The sequence below is a fragment of the Apodemus sylvaticus genome, chromosome 13 (genome assembly GCF_947179515.1).
Source record: "Apodemus sylvaticus chromosome 13, mApoSyl1.1, whole genome shotgun sequence".
NCBI lineage: Eukaryota > Metazoa > Chordata > Mammalia > Rodentia > Muridae > Apodemus > Apodemus sylvaticus.
In genome coordinates this window covers 30,396,031-30,412,977 of record NC_067484.1, presented here as the reverse complement: position 1 = coordinate 30,412,977, position 16,947 = coordinate 30,396,031, and positions in this window count along the sequence as shown.

Below are 16,947 nucleotides of genomic sequence, written 5' to 3'. Positions count from 1 at the left end.
CAGAGGACAGATGAGAAAACAATGGGATTAAATGGCCATCTCAATCAACTGGATCCAACTGACATTTACAGAAAGTTTTATCCATCAGCAGAGAACACATTGCTCTTAAACTCAGAAGGGACACTCACCAAGCTTGGCCACTTGCTGAACTATAACACATACCTTAGCAAAGTTCAAAGTCATAAGTCATATGTCTGCCCTCAGACAGTAGAGTTAATGCAATGACCAAGTATAGAAAGGTAACTGGGAGATCCAAAAGCATTTGAAGACTCATGTCTGAATGATATATGGCACAGGGCTGAGATGTAGCTCAGTGGTAGATTGCCTGTCTAGCATGTGTAAGGCTCTGGATCCAATGCCCAGGACTATACACATGGAAATAAACTCAATAACATATGGGTCAAAAAAAAAAAAGTCCCAAAAGAGTGTGCTATATTTCCAACAAATTGAAAACACAAGTTATTAAATTACAGGCTGTAGTGGAGCCATGCATATATTCAACATATATGTAGTAAAGAACAAAGATCAGTCATTTCCTTCTTTCGAAACCATCAAAGGAAGTCCAAGTTAGAGTGGAAGTTAACAAAGCTGGATATCAAAAAGCAGTGCCCAAGAGACAATTACACAAAAAACGTCAGGTCTGTTGAAGAAACTGATGAGACTGATGCATCTCTCACAAGCTAACTTAAGACACAGATTGCTGACATCAGACATGAATGCGGAGACATTAATACTGAACATTACGGGGATAATAAAGGATTGGGATTATAGCTCAGAGATGGAGCACTCAATTTTCGTGGGTAAGAGCCTCCCCCCCCACCCCCCTAGCCCCACCCCCACCCCCACTGGACTCCATCTCCAGCACTACAAAGAGAAAACAGGGTTGGATGAAGGAATGAACAAGTCTATGCCCAAGAGAAATAGACCAATTCCTTGAAAAGCACAATCTAGAGATATCTGTGAAGTTAAAAAAAAAAAGGTCCCTTGTCAATTAAAGAAGTAGAATCAACAATTAATAGGCCCTGTAAAACAGAAAGCACCCATACCCACTGGTAAATTCTTCCAAAAATTTAAGGAGGAAATTACACCAATTTTCCTTCAGCAAACAATAGCAAAGGGACTTCTTTTGAACTCAAAGTGGGAATCCATCGTTCCAAAATACCCATACAGCCAAAGACATGGCAAGAAAGGGAAAATAGAAGTATTTCTCGTACACAAGACACTGGCAGCAGAACAATCAACCAGAGACATGAAACAGCCAACCACACGTACAGAACAACAAACCACCTGAAAGATGAGGACGAGCCCCGGTGTTACAAATCCAGAGAAAGTAACATTGAGTGGCGGCAGCGGCGGCGGCAGCGGTGGCAGAGGCAGCGGTGGCAGAGGCAGCGGTGGCTGCGGATCTAACCAGGGCACTAGCTGAGCTTGCCGCGAAGACCAAGCAAAGCCAACCTTCCTACAAGAAAGCCAGCAATGTCTGTTTATTACATGCCGGATAAGAAAGCAGAACTAAACAAGGAAGAACTTCAGCCTTCCGGGCAGCACCCTGCGCACAGAAAGTCTCCGAAACCTAGAACCATCTGCCTCCACTCCAGAGAAAGGTGGCAAAGGGTCACAGGGTCACAAAGCGCAGCACTTGATACAGCGCAGGAGTAATTGCTCAAATGAAATCAACAGGCTGTAAGAGTAAAAGAAATTAGCACCAGCAAACTGACAGTACAAAGAATTGCCAAGCAGCAGTGACTCTGCCAAGCAGCAGTGACTCCGCCAAGAACAGTGAGGGTGTGTAGAAAAATGGCTATAAGACACAGAAGTAAAACAACAACAACAACAACAAAAACTAGAAATCACAAGATTCGAAATTTCACACAAGTCTGAAGATTTTGTAAGGGGAAAAATAGTCAAGAATAATCATTTATCTAGGAAGGTCCTAAACAAAACAAAATGAAACCCACCAGATTCTACAAAACAAAATGACAATAAAAATGCTCGAGACTATACTCTCAAATTCTATAACCTTTCTAGCTGTCTAGACTATCAGTCCGAAGGAAGGAAAAGCATCCTTTCAGATGTCTATGTAAGCCCTCAGATATTTTTCCTAATGTGGGCCAATTATCATAGAACTATGGAACAGGCTGTTCTTTGTACAATGGAGGAAGCAAGCCAAAAGACAGGTGAGTTCGGGTCATCAGTGAACAGGGCATGAAATATGACAGAAATTCCAAGGCTAAGGATGAATACTGTCCACCTGGCCTAGGAACATACGCGTTCATTTCAAACTAAGACAAAGGACATAAGGGGCAAGCAGTGATGTGGGGATCTCTCTGGTAAATAACCAGTTATGCTCACCCTGAACAGAGACATTTACAATTCTATACTAGCATTTCAACGAAGAAAGTTGTTATGGACGCACTGAAACACAAATGGAAGTTTGAGATAATCCCCCCTCAAAAAAAAAAAAAAACAATACTGAGAAAATTATCATCATGAAATAAAATCCTATGAGACGTGACAGTGCCTCTCTGATGCTAGTAGTGTATATTTTACAAGCCCTGGAGCTAAGATTATAGACTTCATATTCTTTTTAAAAATAAAATTAAAAATAAAAATTTCAAAAGGAAAACATAGAATGAGTGCCCCAAAGAGGAGGCAAAATATAGAGATGACTTGATCCCTGAAAGAAGCCAAACATGTGAGGTAAGAGCTATATTCATACGGCACGTTACCAGTATACACGGGAGTCTATGCAGCACAAAGAAACTAAACCTCAAGCAGAAAGCCATGGTATCGCTGGCTCCAAATACTGGAAAATGAAGATTAACACTGCATATAAGGTGGGAAAGGAAGTATATGAGGAAAACAAATTCTAAAAGGAATGTCCAAATAGCCCCTCAACTGTCCTCGGCACCTGCTGAGCTGGCACGAGCAGAGTGTGCACAGTCAGGAAAACCTAGAGTTTCATAGGGGCAGCGTTCAAGAGGCTGAGGTTACACTGCACAGGAGCAGCCCCCACGTGCAAGGAAAACACTTGGAAAGGTGGACTCGGGTCTCAGTCCCATGCCAAGTGGACACTTAATCTTTTCCAAAGACCCATCTAAATGGATCTGCTAAATATAGAAGGCCCCTAGAAGCCAACACGGCAGCAAAACTCAGCAACTTCTGGTACAGTATCCAAAATACACATGGCAGGAAAAAGGAGAAGAGAAAAAGAAAAACCAAAATTTTATCAGTACCCAAGAATCCAAGCTTAAAAAGTGAAAGTGCAACCAAGGGATGGAGACAAAACAACCATTTATCTCTCAAGGTACCTGTGTCTACAATGGTTTAAAGAATTCATACAACTTATTAACAAGCACAGTTTTCAAACAGCCAGAGTGCCTGGATGCGCTTATCTCCTAAGAAGATCTTCAAGCAGCCACCGAGCACAGTCAACGGTGTTCAGCACCTTTAGCAATAAACTGAGACAGAAGACAAAAACGTGGTACTCTGCCACTACACACCGAGGTCACTGCCATTAAACGAAGGTGTAGACGTCAAACAAGTTGTAGAAAAACCTGGAACCTGTACATGTTGGTGGTGGTAACGCAACAGAGAAAACAGCTTGGTGGCTCCTCATAATGTACAACACAACTCCTATAGGACCCAATATCTTCATTTCTAGAGGAGGACTTGGGAGATATGAAAGTATTTTATCCTGCTGAAAAAGTATACATGGCTGGCCCTCAGTCTTGGACTGAGACACTCCAGCCCCTGTTCCATGCATCCTTTTGCAAATACCCATAACCTGAGTCCAGGTTATGAACAACGCTGAGAGTGGGCGGCAGCCTACAGGAGGCCTGGGCTAGCGCTCTTCAAGACGGGCAGTATCGTTAAAAACCTGTATAAAAAAACAAAAGTACCCATATTGGCAGGGCCACAAAAGATCCATAACTGCACCATGGCCCCACGGGTGGGAGGCTGAAACAGAAAAGGGACGGCAGCAGAACACCCTTGTAGGATGTAGACAAAGGCCAGGATGAGCAGCAAGATACTGAGGTCAGAATCTAAACCTGGGAAATGCCTGGCAGGAAGGTAAAACGTTAGCACTGGGGACAACTGAATGAAGGATGTATACAAACTGTTCTTTCACATACTTGTGTAAGCCTAAGGTTCTTCCAAAGGTCACAGTTTTTTTTTTTTCTTCTTTTTCTTTAAGTAAGGTAAATATAACCCTTTCAACAATGCTGACTGCTGGAAGTCAGTGGTCCAATGTGTCCAAAATTCTTATCATTCCTCCTTAGAATACGACACTACTCCAGAGAATATACACAAATTCAACTACAGGAGCCTCAATTTGCTGTCGTATGTGTGTGTGTATATATATATACACACATTTTGATAAAGTTACTCTAAGACATGTGTCATAGCAATGAGGTAAACCAGGAAGAGGCTCTGTCATCGCTTTTACTCTCGTTGCTCAGAGGATTAGACAGAAATACCCGTTCAGGGACTCAAGCACAATTTGTCCACCTATAGGAGAAGCCGGGAAGAAAGAGCAGGCAAGGTGGAGAAAGGGAAAGAAAGTCAACATCTCCTCGGCAGCTGAACAGAGCGTGGGTGGCCATGGCAAACCTCCCAAGGGCTACACCGCATCAGCGCACCTGCCATGTATCCTTCTGGCTCAGGAGAGTCAGTTACCCACAGACTCCTGGTAAGGCTTGCAATCGGTCAAGTTACACTTCTGGGTCTCGTGTTCCAGCTCAGGGACTTCAGTAGACCAAGCCGACGAGTTCTTTGACAAGCAGCTGAGTGCCCCACAAATTCTTTGACAAGTAGCTGAGTGCCTGCCTCTTTTATGTGGTTTTGTCTTAGGACATATTCTTTAGGGATATTATGTGATGTAATCCCACTTGCCCCATTTCTTTTTTCCTATGAGCTCTAATACTTTTATATGCCTGTTATACATCCCTCTAACCCCCATCTAAGGACTTCATAACAGCACCACGGTGGCTTGGCCACTCGTGACACACACCCAGTAGGCCAAGCAGGTACCAAGCTGGCCTCAACCCTGACTCCGTGCTTCAGGAAACTGTCCCAACACCCCTCCTACCACAGAATGAACAGTTGAGAGCTCTTTGAGTCACAAGAAGCACTGCCAGATGGCTTCCATTATAGCTGACTCAGCATCTCCTCTCCAGCCACTTTCCACACATCCCCACAAGCTCTTAGCACTGGATATTTCTCTAACCCAGGCCAGCATCGGAGTAAATAATTCTCTCTCCTTAATTTCAGTTCCTCTTATTACCGTTAATTCAGACTTTTAACTTATAAAGTTAATCAGTAATTGACAAGGATTGAAAATGGATGCTAAAAACAAAGCACAAAAAATATTTTCAAAAGATTCATATGCAACTTTTCTGTAGCTGAAAATTTATAATATCTCAAGTTAAAGCATCCTTGGTAGGAGGTGGGGATGTAGCTCAGTTGGTAGAGTGTTTGGGCATCATGTTAAAAAAAAAAAAAAGAAAGAAAAAAAACACCCAGTACCACAGAAACAAGGCATGGTGGTACTGCCGGCAATCTCAGCATGTGGGAGGTAGAGGCAGGAGGATCGGAAGTTCAAGGTCATCCTCAGCTACATAGCAAGATTGAGGTGGGCCTAGAATACATGAGACCCTCTCCCAAAAGAAAACAAAAAACCCTCTGAGTTGCAATTAGCCCAGGAGACTCTGCAGACAGATACACTGAGTGCAATGGCCAGTCTCCAAGTACCATGGTATGAATGTGTTTGCTGCATGAGCAAAACATTCTGAAATGACAGAATTCCAGAAGAGTGGTTTCTAGGACTTGGGATTGGGAAATCTGAAGCCACATAGGAAAGATAAAAACAGAACACAAGCAGCCCCCCCCCAGGGAGGGGGGGCAGAGAACTCTAAAGAACACTGGGTAGGGGCTGTGTCCCCATCAGTGTCCTTGTTTGGGATTCTAGACTGTCGTCTAATAAGATGTTGCTGTGGCTGAGCACTGAACAAAGTGTGGGAATAATCAGTATCAATTCACAATATCACATGGTTCTATCATCACCAATCACATTTTCAACTAAAACATATAGACCACCAGTGAGGCATTGCCACAGACAACATCAGTGGGCTCTGATAAATAACAGAAGCCATGTAGGACACAAAAAGAAATAGACAAAAAAAAAGCTAAGCAGGATCAGAATGTCACCATGTCAGCATCATGGGAGTCTCTCTCTCTCTCTCTCTCTCTCTCTCTCTCTCTCTCTTTCTCTCTCTCTCTCTCTCTCTCTCTCTCTCACATACACACACACACACACACACACACACACACAGGCTTTTGTAAGGCAAATAGAAGGAAATGATGGCCAAGATGTTTTCCAGTTTTTCATGAGAACCACTCAACGCACAGAGCTAAGAGGCTCCATGAGCCTACCTCTCCAGTACCACATCACCCTCACGTTGCTCAAATCCAGTAACAGACTGCTCTAAAAGCAATTAGACTCATAAAAACGTAAGTGCCCAGCAACTTTCTAGGAGAGACTACAGAGCAGTTGGATTCAGGCAGAGGGCAAAGATGCAGTCCAGCTTGCTCCATCCACAGCAAGTATCTTTCAAAACCAAAGGCAAAATAAAGTCTGTATTAAGTCATACAACAGCTTAAAGAAACAAAAAACGCTGAAGGAATTGATCACCAGGGCAATCCGATAGACAAGATAATTCCTCTGGTCAAGAGGGCAAATGGCACGGTGTAGGAACCTGGCTTTACACAGAAGCAACAAAGGCCAAAAATAAATCGCAAAGCTCCTAACTTGACCTGACATGGCTTCCCAGGTTTCTCAGCTTCCCAGAAAATAACTGAGTGTTCAAAGCAAAACTGGTACTTATTGTAAAAGCTTATAGCACTCCTAAACATCAAATCTACTATAATGGCACAAAAACTGAAGACAAAAAAAAAAGTGCCAGTGTGCAGATGTGATGTGCCTGCATCATCTGCTCGGAAACAGTAGTCAACAAGTATAGACAAGGATAAATGGGCTGAATTCCAACACCGGAGTGTATTTTCTCAGATTTCTGGAGGCTAGAAATCTACAGAGTACACGAGGTTTGGGTCCTACTGGGGGCCCCTTCCTGGCCTGCAGGCAACCAACTTCTCTCTGTCTGAAGAGCCTATGGCTTCTCCAGGAAGTACATTGCTGAGTAAGAGAGCAAGCAAGTTCTCTCTGGTGTTTTCTTTTATAAGGACACTACCCCTTATCCTGATGGTTCCACCATTGTGAGCTCATCTATCCCAAATTTGCTTCCTGTCACACTTGTGTTTAGTGCTCTACCGTATGGAGTGGGAGGCAGGAGGTCTGCAAGGGTTGCCGTGGGATGCATGAAGCTTCCGTGTTGTTTGATGGTAGACTGGTATAAAATGTACGATAAGAGCACTAGCCAGAATAATGCTCATCAGACAAGACTGAGGGTCGAAGGTCTTTGTTTTTGTTTTATATTCTCAGCTAAACTAATGGAAAACCAAAGATTTGAAAAGGAAATCTCGTCTCCATGAGACAAAAAGAAAATGGTGCACCAAATAACATCGTCACATTAAATGTAAATGGTCTAAACACCCAATTGACCATCAGATGGTGTTGGAACAAGCAAGTGAGGGGAATACTGTAGTGGTAAATCTTGTCAGTCTCTAAGATTAGAAGTTACTTAGATGGAATCATCAAAGTATGGCTGTCAATGGGAGTTATCTAGGCCAAGAAAACATGCACAGGCTTTGGGTCAGGATGGGAGAAGAAATAACGATGGAAAAAATAGATCAAAGGTGTGAACTGCCAGTCAAAAACAGAAGAAAGATGGAACAAAACCAAATACATAAAAATGATCATCCTCACTAAAAAGTCAAGAATTAAAAATTAAAGGAAAATACAAGATGCTGTGTGTGGTATATCTACTAAGGAAAAAATTAAATTGATGTTGAGCAATTGAAAATCATTTTATGTAGTAGGGAATATGTTTGTGTCTATCTTGAAAAATAATTTGCGTTTCTTTCTAAAATTGAAAAACTGCATGCTCCAAGATTCAAGAATTTGTCTGCTCTTGTATTTCTTGTAAGCTGCACTAAGAAAAATTCCTGGCAACATTTTCAATAGCAAAATAAAATAAAATAAAATAAAATGGAAAGGCTATCCTTCATCCTGTCTGTCACAGCATTTGTAAGCAAAATATTGTCAGTGAACACACATAGCAATAACAATGAGCGGTGGCCACTGGCATAAGTGTAAAGCCTCAAGACTATTCATGAAAAAAAAAATTAGCCCTCAAAAACTAAGCAACATATTGTCACAAACACAAGCACAAGTGTAAGAGGCAAGTGTGATATTAGCTACCTCTGGTAGCCTTGTCCCATCTGCTACATCTGTGCCCATGTCACACCAGTTGTTAAATATTTTGAATATTAACCCTCCAAACAAACAAACAAACAAAAAACATAGCAGAGGCTGAGGGAGTATAAGAATATAAGCACAAAATTCCATTCCTACCCATTTCAGGAATCAACAGCAAGCGAAGACTTAAGCCGTTGAAGTTTTAGGTCTCTATTTCCATAGGTGTTTGAGACTATGCTTTCTTTGTCTCTTTCCCCGATACGTATGTGCACACACGCACAATCCAGCCCAAGTGTTCCTGTGCTCTGCCATCTGTGTCACGGAGCCAACCCGTCCTTCACTAAGGGCCAGGCCGTGGCTTTAGAAATGACAGCATGTGGTTTCCATGTCAAGTCCGGATCATACAAATCAAATTCCCTCTGCTGTGTGGTGAGGCACTCTGAGCAGCCCCGTGGAGAGACCCAGGAGGAGTCAAGGAGCTAAGGGCTCCTGGGAGAGCTAGGAGCAGTTTCCAGATGATACGGAAAATGGATGTGCATGTCCCACACAGATGTGCATATTACTGCCTCAGCTGATACCTTAAACCGTCATGACGTGTCCACAGACAGACAACCCCACACAGCCCACAAGTCCCCTGGCCCACCAAGGACAGGCGAGACAATAAACAACTCTTCTCACTGGGACTCACTGAACTTTAGGTAACTGTTGTCAAAATAAGAAACAAATCTCACAAGTAGGATGCTACTGCCAAGAAACAAAACATTAAAAGTGTGCGCTCTGATGTAGATCTTGAGTCTCCATGTGCTGAAGTGACGGACTTAGGTCAACAACACTGTTAGCTACACTTTTGAAAACCGAGTAGGTAGCAGGAGCAGCCTTGTGGAAAGAAGACGGATCACTGAGGCACGTGCAACTGAACGGGATAGAGGAACTTAGGCCTAACCCTTCCTCCTATACCCCTCGCCCACCATCAGGCCAGCTGCTTATCTCTGCCACAAGCAACTTGCGGTGATGTTTTCTGCATTGCCACAGGCCCCACAGACGATGGAACCAGGCAGCCACAGACTGAAGCTTCTGAAACTCTGAGCCAAAATAGATCTTTCCACCTTATAAATGTCATCACACCTCTGGGATTTTATCCCAGTGACAGAAAGCTGGCCACGCCTACACTCTACGGATAGAACAGTGGGCAGACACTGAGGCAGATCTCAAGGACTGTCACTCACAGGCTTTGGGGAGATTGCAAAGCTTTGGTGACATCTGAAAAGTCGCCGGTAAGGACACATGGGAGCTGAAGAGAGACTATTAGGGAGACTGTGCAGAGGCAGAAAGCTGAACCGTACTGCCACGTACCCAAGAAATCACTAATGTACTAAGGTAAACAGCTGGATTTTGAATCACTAATATCTAACTGGTGGGGCAGAAACATGCTGAAGGAAGAACTATCTAAAGGATTCAGAGACTGGTGTGTTTGAAAAACCTCCAGCCTTTCCAAGTTTGCAAAGGAAACTGAGACATGATCTTTCCGGGAGCCCACTGAAAGAGTCCGCTCTGAAGCCCGCCGGACTGCATTTGCAAGCCCTGACTTGTGTCAGTGTCTCTGGGAACCGCTTCAAGGCAAACCACAGGAAGTTCCCGTGGGTTATCACAGCACTGCCCTCTGCCAGACTCAGCAGCAGTCTGGAGGGAAGAGGGGCTTATTCCGAAGACCTTGTCAACGTGACATTTGAAACAGAAGCAGGAGATTCACAGGGCTGGAAGGGAATTCGACAGGACCAGGCCCCCCACCTCCACTCCACTCTCCCAGCTGCTTGGACTACAAGTGACAGAGAGGATACCAAATGAAAAGTGGTCTCTGAACTTTCAAATATCTTCAGACAAGACACCTGGAAAATCGTGTGACAAGCAAGTACAAACCGCCAATCAGAATCATGCAAAGACAGAGACTATCAGCGAGCAGGCAGAGAAAGATCTCGAACGAGCTGCTTCCGGTGAGCTAGGAGAGAAGCCGCCTTCACTGCACCGCACCGTTTCAAATATGTCCAATACAGACTTTGAAATTACCTCCATGTGAACAGGGAGGGCCTGTGTCAGTTACCTTCTGCCTGTCCTCCACAAACACTCTGATGTGAGGAACTTGACCCGAGCAACCTTAATCACACGATGTCACCCTGGAGTTGCCTGGGTGAGTATTTTTGTGGAGGTTGGGTTAAAAAAGAAAAATTCCATTTTGCCCATGGAAAGCACTAGGGGCTGGAAGGTGAGTTAGGATACCAGTCTTCAAGATGACCCCAATTTTCCTGGGTTCCTGGTATTCAGATCCTGTGGGAATCTTCCACAGCCTTGGGGGGACGGGCGACAGACATTTTCACCTGTTGCCGTGCTTTCTTGGATTACCCATTCTCTCAAAACTGGAACATGCCAGCAATCTTCCAGCAACCTGTCAGCGAGGGAGTAGCGACAAAGTTAGCAAGGTCTCTTGCCAACTGCTAGCTGGTCTCAACGCTCCAGGCACAGGAGACATTTTGACATTGTTTTAAACACCCAGCAAATACACAGGGTTTGTTTGTTGTGTCATGGAAGATGTGTGGTGGCATTTAAGATAAGGAGCAAACGACCACCAAGAACAAAGAGAGAAAATGGGAAATGCTGTGGATTTGACACCGGGTGGAAGCTGACTTGTCTCCCCTACACACTCCTACCTCAAACTCTACCCTCATCTCCACTCCTACCTCCAAGCAGATACAAAGTCCTCTCTTTTTTTTCACAGCCACGGGACCAGTACACATTTCCTTACAAATCTTAGTTCAGAAGACGGACGCGTCAGGAAGCACAGGCTGGGAGGAAACTTCTAAGGGATTTGGTGCCGAGAGGCAGCATGGGCTTTGACATAAGTGAGGTCATAATGAATTCCCTCTCAAAAAAAAATCTTGCTTTAAAACTGAAAATGTATAAGGCCTTTTGGGGGCAAAAGTAAATAATCGGTCTCACTTTCTTTAAAAAAAAATCGTTTTCAAGGGTCACCATTGGAATTTTTTATGTGTGGTTCCCAAAGAAAAACATTACTTCCAGTGAGAGGAAAAACCGTAAAGCAGATGTAGCCACATGGAGGGAAAATGAGAACATTACTCCATTCTTTATCATATATACTGCAAAAAAAGTGGATTCAATCATCATTCCATTTTAATAACAGCAAAGTGAAAAGTTTAATTTATTTTCTTTGTAATTAAAACATAATTATATCATCCCCACTTCTCTCTCCAACCCTTCCCAGGTTCCCTGCTCCCTCTCAAATCCATTGCTTCTTTTTTTAATAATATTGTTATATGTACATATATCTAAATTAGAAAGTATTAAATGCAACCTGCTGAGTCCATTTAATGTTGTTTGTATGTATATGTTTTTAGGGCTAACCACTTGGTATCTAAACAGCCAATTAGGGGTTTATCCCTCAGGAAGACCTGTCCTCCCTCCTACAGTGGCTCTTAGTTGTCTAGAGCAGACAGAGCCCATTTCAGAAAGCCACAACGGGTCAAAATGCAGAGGACAGTTGATCTTGTGTCTAAGCCCAGCTTCATCTACAACAGTCCCTACCCTGAGGCTTAGGAAGCATCAGGGAGGATCTATAAGAAAGAGCCAGAGGACTAGGAAGTCTGCTCTGAGATTGTGTCTTCTAGACTCCACAGGGAAACAGCCAGAATTTCAACAATACAGCTGCCTAAACAAGACCCAAGCAACGTCGACAAGGTTTTAGGTCCATCTACCCTCGTGCCACTACTACAGTGGCGCTTCTAACTCTCCTTCATGCTCTTTTTCCAACATCCAGCTATTCTGGGCCCATTTGCTAATACATCTGACAGGATTTTATGTCTCTATTACTCATCGTCAGTGGTTTCTGAGAATATGTATCATCAGAAGGATAAGGAAAATATGAGGTCTTATCCCCTGTAGCCCCTTGAACATTTTTTAACCCACCCCTCCCTGAGTAACAGGGGGCGGAGTGGGGGGTAACAGTTAAACATGATATTGCACATTATGACAGCTCTCACCCCATTGAGATCTTTTGGGTGAACTTCTTTTTTTTTTTTTTTTAAGATTTGTTTATTATATGTAAGTACACTGTAGCTGTCTTCAGACACACCAGAAGAGGGCATCAGATCTCATTTACGGATGGTTGTGAGCCACCATGTGGTTGCTGGGATTTGAACTCAGGACCTTAGGAAGAACAGTCAGTGTTCTTAACCACTGAGCCATCTCACCAGCCCCTTGGGTGAACTTCTAAAAATGAAACATCTGCTTCCTCCAAGCATTGAACTCCTCTGTCCTCCTGGGGGTCCAGTGAAGGGACCCAGGTCTCCCGTGGCATGAAAGGCCAACCAACCTCCCCAGTCTCAATGCTGAGGCAGAGCTTGGGTGCGCACAGCTGATCCTCTTGGTAAGGTGCTCCGATCCCACCCCTACAAGCCTTCTCTACGGCAGTGCCTGCCTCCCAAAGAGCTCTGCCAGCTGCCCTTACTGACAACACTTCCCTGGCTCCAGCTGGAGCTCTCCTTGTTGCAGTAAAATGTTCACCCCATTACTGACCCAGGTAGCTAACATGGATACTTGGCAGCTTCTGGGATAAGCTCTCAACAAGACACAGGGGTCCACGCTGCACATCAACAACGCTTCTAATGTGTACCCAGTACTGCTTCAACATCATGTAAACTTGTGTCACATTTCCCTTCCTCCCTGCCCAGCCTCCTGGGAATTTCTAAGAGCAAGGAGATTGCCTCACCTCCACTGGAGAAATTTTAGCCAGCCTGTATGAGCCCTTCCCTGTCCCCACCATGGCCTTCTGTGTCAAGTTCCATAGACTAGAACAAAGTAAAAAGATATCTGGGACAGAGTCCAAAGGAATAACAAAGGCAGAAGAATCCTTACTGCTTACATAAATAACCAAAAGCAGAGTTGTGTAGAGACCAGGAGAATTGAGAAGGGCAGAGCCCCCAGCTGACCCGGGGCCTTGGTACCTGCAGGTTGTGGGTAGCCTTGGATTAGGCCAGTTTCCAGAGCACACATGATAGAGGCCGACAGTTGTCGCGTGGCGTGGGGAGGGAGTGGTAGGGAAGGGAGGCCATAGATGTAGGTAGGCACTGTTTTCAAGAAGCTCGGCTGTAAAGCGGTATAGGGAAGAGACAGGCTGCTGGGCGCGGATCACAGATCCATCACTGAGAAAGAGAAGCCTGCTTCCCCTCTCTGAATGAGGCAGATCTAAGTTAAATACGGACAAGAACCGGTCCTGTGGGCAACCCACAGTCAGCATCCATCTGTCCCAAGGCACACTAATGCACCCCACAGCTCCTCTTCTCTGTCCAAGAGAGAAGCAGCATCACTGGCTCAGACTGTAGCAACCACAGTGATGGAAGGAGACAGCAGGCTGACCCAAGGAGATTAACAACTTCTGGGTCGCACAGCAGGTGATAGATTACAGAACATACATGACACCGGATGCCCACATGACTTTGGCCAAAGTAAACTTAAGGGGGTAACCTAGGTGGTTCTGTGTGTGTGTGTGTTATACATTTCTGAGCAAACCCAGCCACCAGGTCCTATTTTGACAAAAGCAGTAAAATGGCCTTCATGTCTGGCAACTTGGTATATCGGCCAATCCTGGATGCCGGCTTTTACCACATGGGTACCAGTAGCTCAGATAAAGATGTTGCATCCCAAGACCCTGTGAGGCAGGATGGTGCTGCCTGCAACAGACAGGTGAAAAGGTCCTTAGAAAAGGTCCTGATTGCCACAGAGGAAAACTCTAATGCAAGACAAATTGCCTGAATTCAAAGGCAGATCTCCTGAGCTTAGACTTCATGACTCCCCAGTGGTAGACTCAGTGGGGTGAAGATACACCCTGTGCCTTGGGCTACCCCACCAGCTTCACTAGCACCTGCCGTAGGTAAAGCTGCCTCGTAGAAACACTTGATTTTTTTTTAAAACAAGGTGTCTCCCTATTTACTGGCAATGCTTAGAGCCCAGAGGTCTATATGCAAAACAATTAAATCTTGGATTTAGAAGAAGCTGAATTTCTAGGTTTGGGCAAAATGATTTCTCCTTAGAAGTGTATGTAACACCCTCATAGAAGCAGGGGAGGGGAATGGGATGGGGGATTGGAGGGGGGGTGGGAGGACCGGGAAAGGAGATAACATTTGAAATGTAAATACAGAAAATATTCAATTAAAAAAAAAAAAAAAGAAGTGTACATAAGCAGCCGCATTCTGAGCTGAGCCAGCAGGGGGCGCGCTGCTCCACTCTTTCCCCAGCACAGAGCAGGTTTAATGTGGCAAAACCAGGCTTTGCTGTCTCTCTGCTAATACCGACAGTTTCAAATAGTTCGTGCACTTAGCTTCCTTCATCCTAATAGAGAGGTCAAAGGACAAACTGGTGTCTGGGTCTGGGAAACAAAGTTCAGCACAATGGGAGGGAGAGTAAACAAACAAAACAGGGGGCCAATGGTTTCCATGCCGCAGATTGGAAAACATAAGAAAACCATGTTCCAGCTTTAAGACTGTGCATGGAAAACTCCATGTCTAGTGTTGAAAACCAACAATCCACAGACCTGGAGAGACTGAGGAACACGGAGGGCTCAGGAGGGAGACATGCCGGTCTGGATCCCCTGTGAAGGGGGAGCAGCTTGTGTGTGTGTGGACTGGAGATGGTGGATGAGAACAGGAGGGACCAGGCAGGGCTGGGAAGGACAGAGGGACAGAGTACTGGGAGAGACAGACAACTGGAATAGGGGAACAGTTGGGGGGCGCGATATAGAAACTCAATGCAGTGGAAGCTCCCTGGAATCTGCGAGAGTGACCCTAGAAAATTCTCCTAGAAGATACTGCATCCATCCCAGCCATCTTCCATAAGCAGACTTCTATGGCCAAGGCTCCAAGCAGTGGGACTGACTGGGGGACACACCCACCCAACCACAAAACCTTTGACCTACAACCTGTCCCGCCTGCATGATATTCTGGGGTTTATGTTACAGAGTTGCAGAACTTGGGGGAGTGGCCAACCTATGGCTGGTCCAACTTGAGGCCCACACCACAAGAGGGAGCCGGCCTGACACTGCCTAGCTGTGCAGGAACCAGAAGCTGGACAGGCAGCCCAGAGACTTAGGATAGAACCAAACACGACTGGCAAAAAAAAAAAAAAAAAAAAAAGAATCAAATCTTTGAAATGATTCCTAAGGATATTCTGCTACACTCAAATTGGTGCCTAGCCCTAGTGTCATCAGAGGAGCGTCATCCAGAAACTGACGGCAGCAGATGCAGAGTCCCACACCCAGACACAGTCCACGGAATCAACTAAACAGGCCTCACAGGGGATCACAAAGACTAAAGCAACACACACAGACTCTGTACAGGTCGAAGCTGGGTCCCCTTCATATACCTATGGTTGTGTGACTTGTTTTTATGGCACCCCAACAATGGGAGTGGGGGTGTCTGACTCTTCTGCCTGCACTTGGGACTCTTTTCTTCCTACTGGGCAGCCTCAGCCAGTCTTGACGTGAAGGTTTGTGACCAGTCTTACTGTAACTTTGTTAAGTCATGTTCCGTAGATAACCCTGGGAGGCTGCTCTTTCCTGAGAGGAAACAGAGAAGTGGATGTAGAAGAGAACAGAGGGGCAGCTGGGAAGAGTGGGGGGAGGGGAAACTCTGATCAAGATATGATCTATGGAAGAGACAAAAAATAAATACAACTTTTAAAAGGAAAGAAAGCTAACAAACAGGGTTAGTTCATCTGAGCAAACCGGCTGCCAGAGAGACACCGAGAGTGTGGGACACGTGCCCATCCCACCTTCCTCAGAGTCCTGGATATGACAACCCAACAGTCCACAGCCACAGTGGTATCCCAGCCAGGGTGGAGCACCAGAAAGCAAGAGGCGCCACCCCCACCCCCACCCAAGCCCCCATGCCACTTTAACTTTCCCGGAAAGTGATTCACTCTCTAGTATGCAATCTTGACTTCAGGGTGCAAGCCTAGATTCCTGTTGAAGTAATTCATCAGGATCCCGTGCCACTGACCTGCACGCAGCTCCTGTCTGTTACCTTAGCCGTCCCAGAAGACACTCAGCAGGGTGCAAAAATCAAAACTGAGGCAAGGTAGGACAGTCTTCCTTCAGACTCTGAAGTCTCTTGTACTCCTGAGGCATTTCCAGAGACGGTTAAGATCCTACCACACAGTGGCAGGCATAAGCCTCTGGGTGGGGCTCCTGCAAAGCTGATCACTGTTTCTATAGCTAAGGGTGACAATGCCAAGTCCAAAGGACAGGGGCCATTGTCACCTCCAGCCTCAAGCACTGCAGGGCTGACTTGTGACAATGAGAACTATGTCTCCCTGTCACTCACCCACCTCACCCTCCTCCTTTTACCCCCAACCTGAATCCACTAAGACAAGAAATAAAAACCATGGACATTTACTATGTTGTGATGAATATGAGCACACCTCCTTCAACTGTGAGATCACAGGTAGCCCCTCCCTCTCCACCGCGACAGCTGCATGTGGTCTCCTCTAACCTCGAGCTTCATCGATGC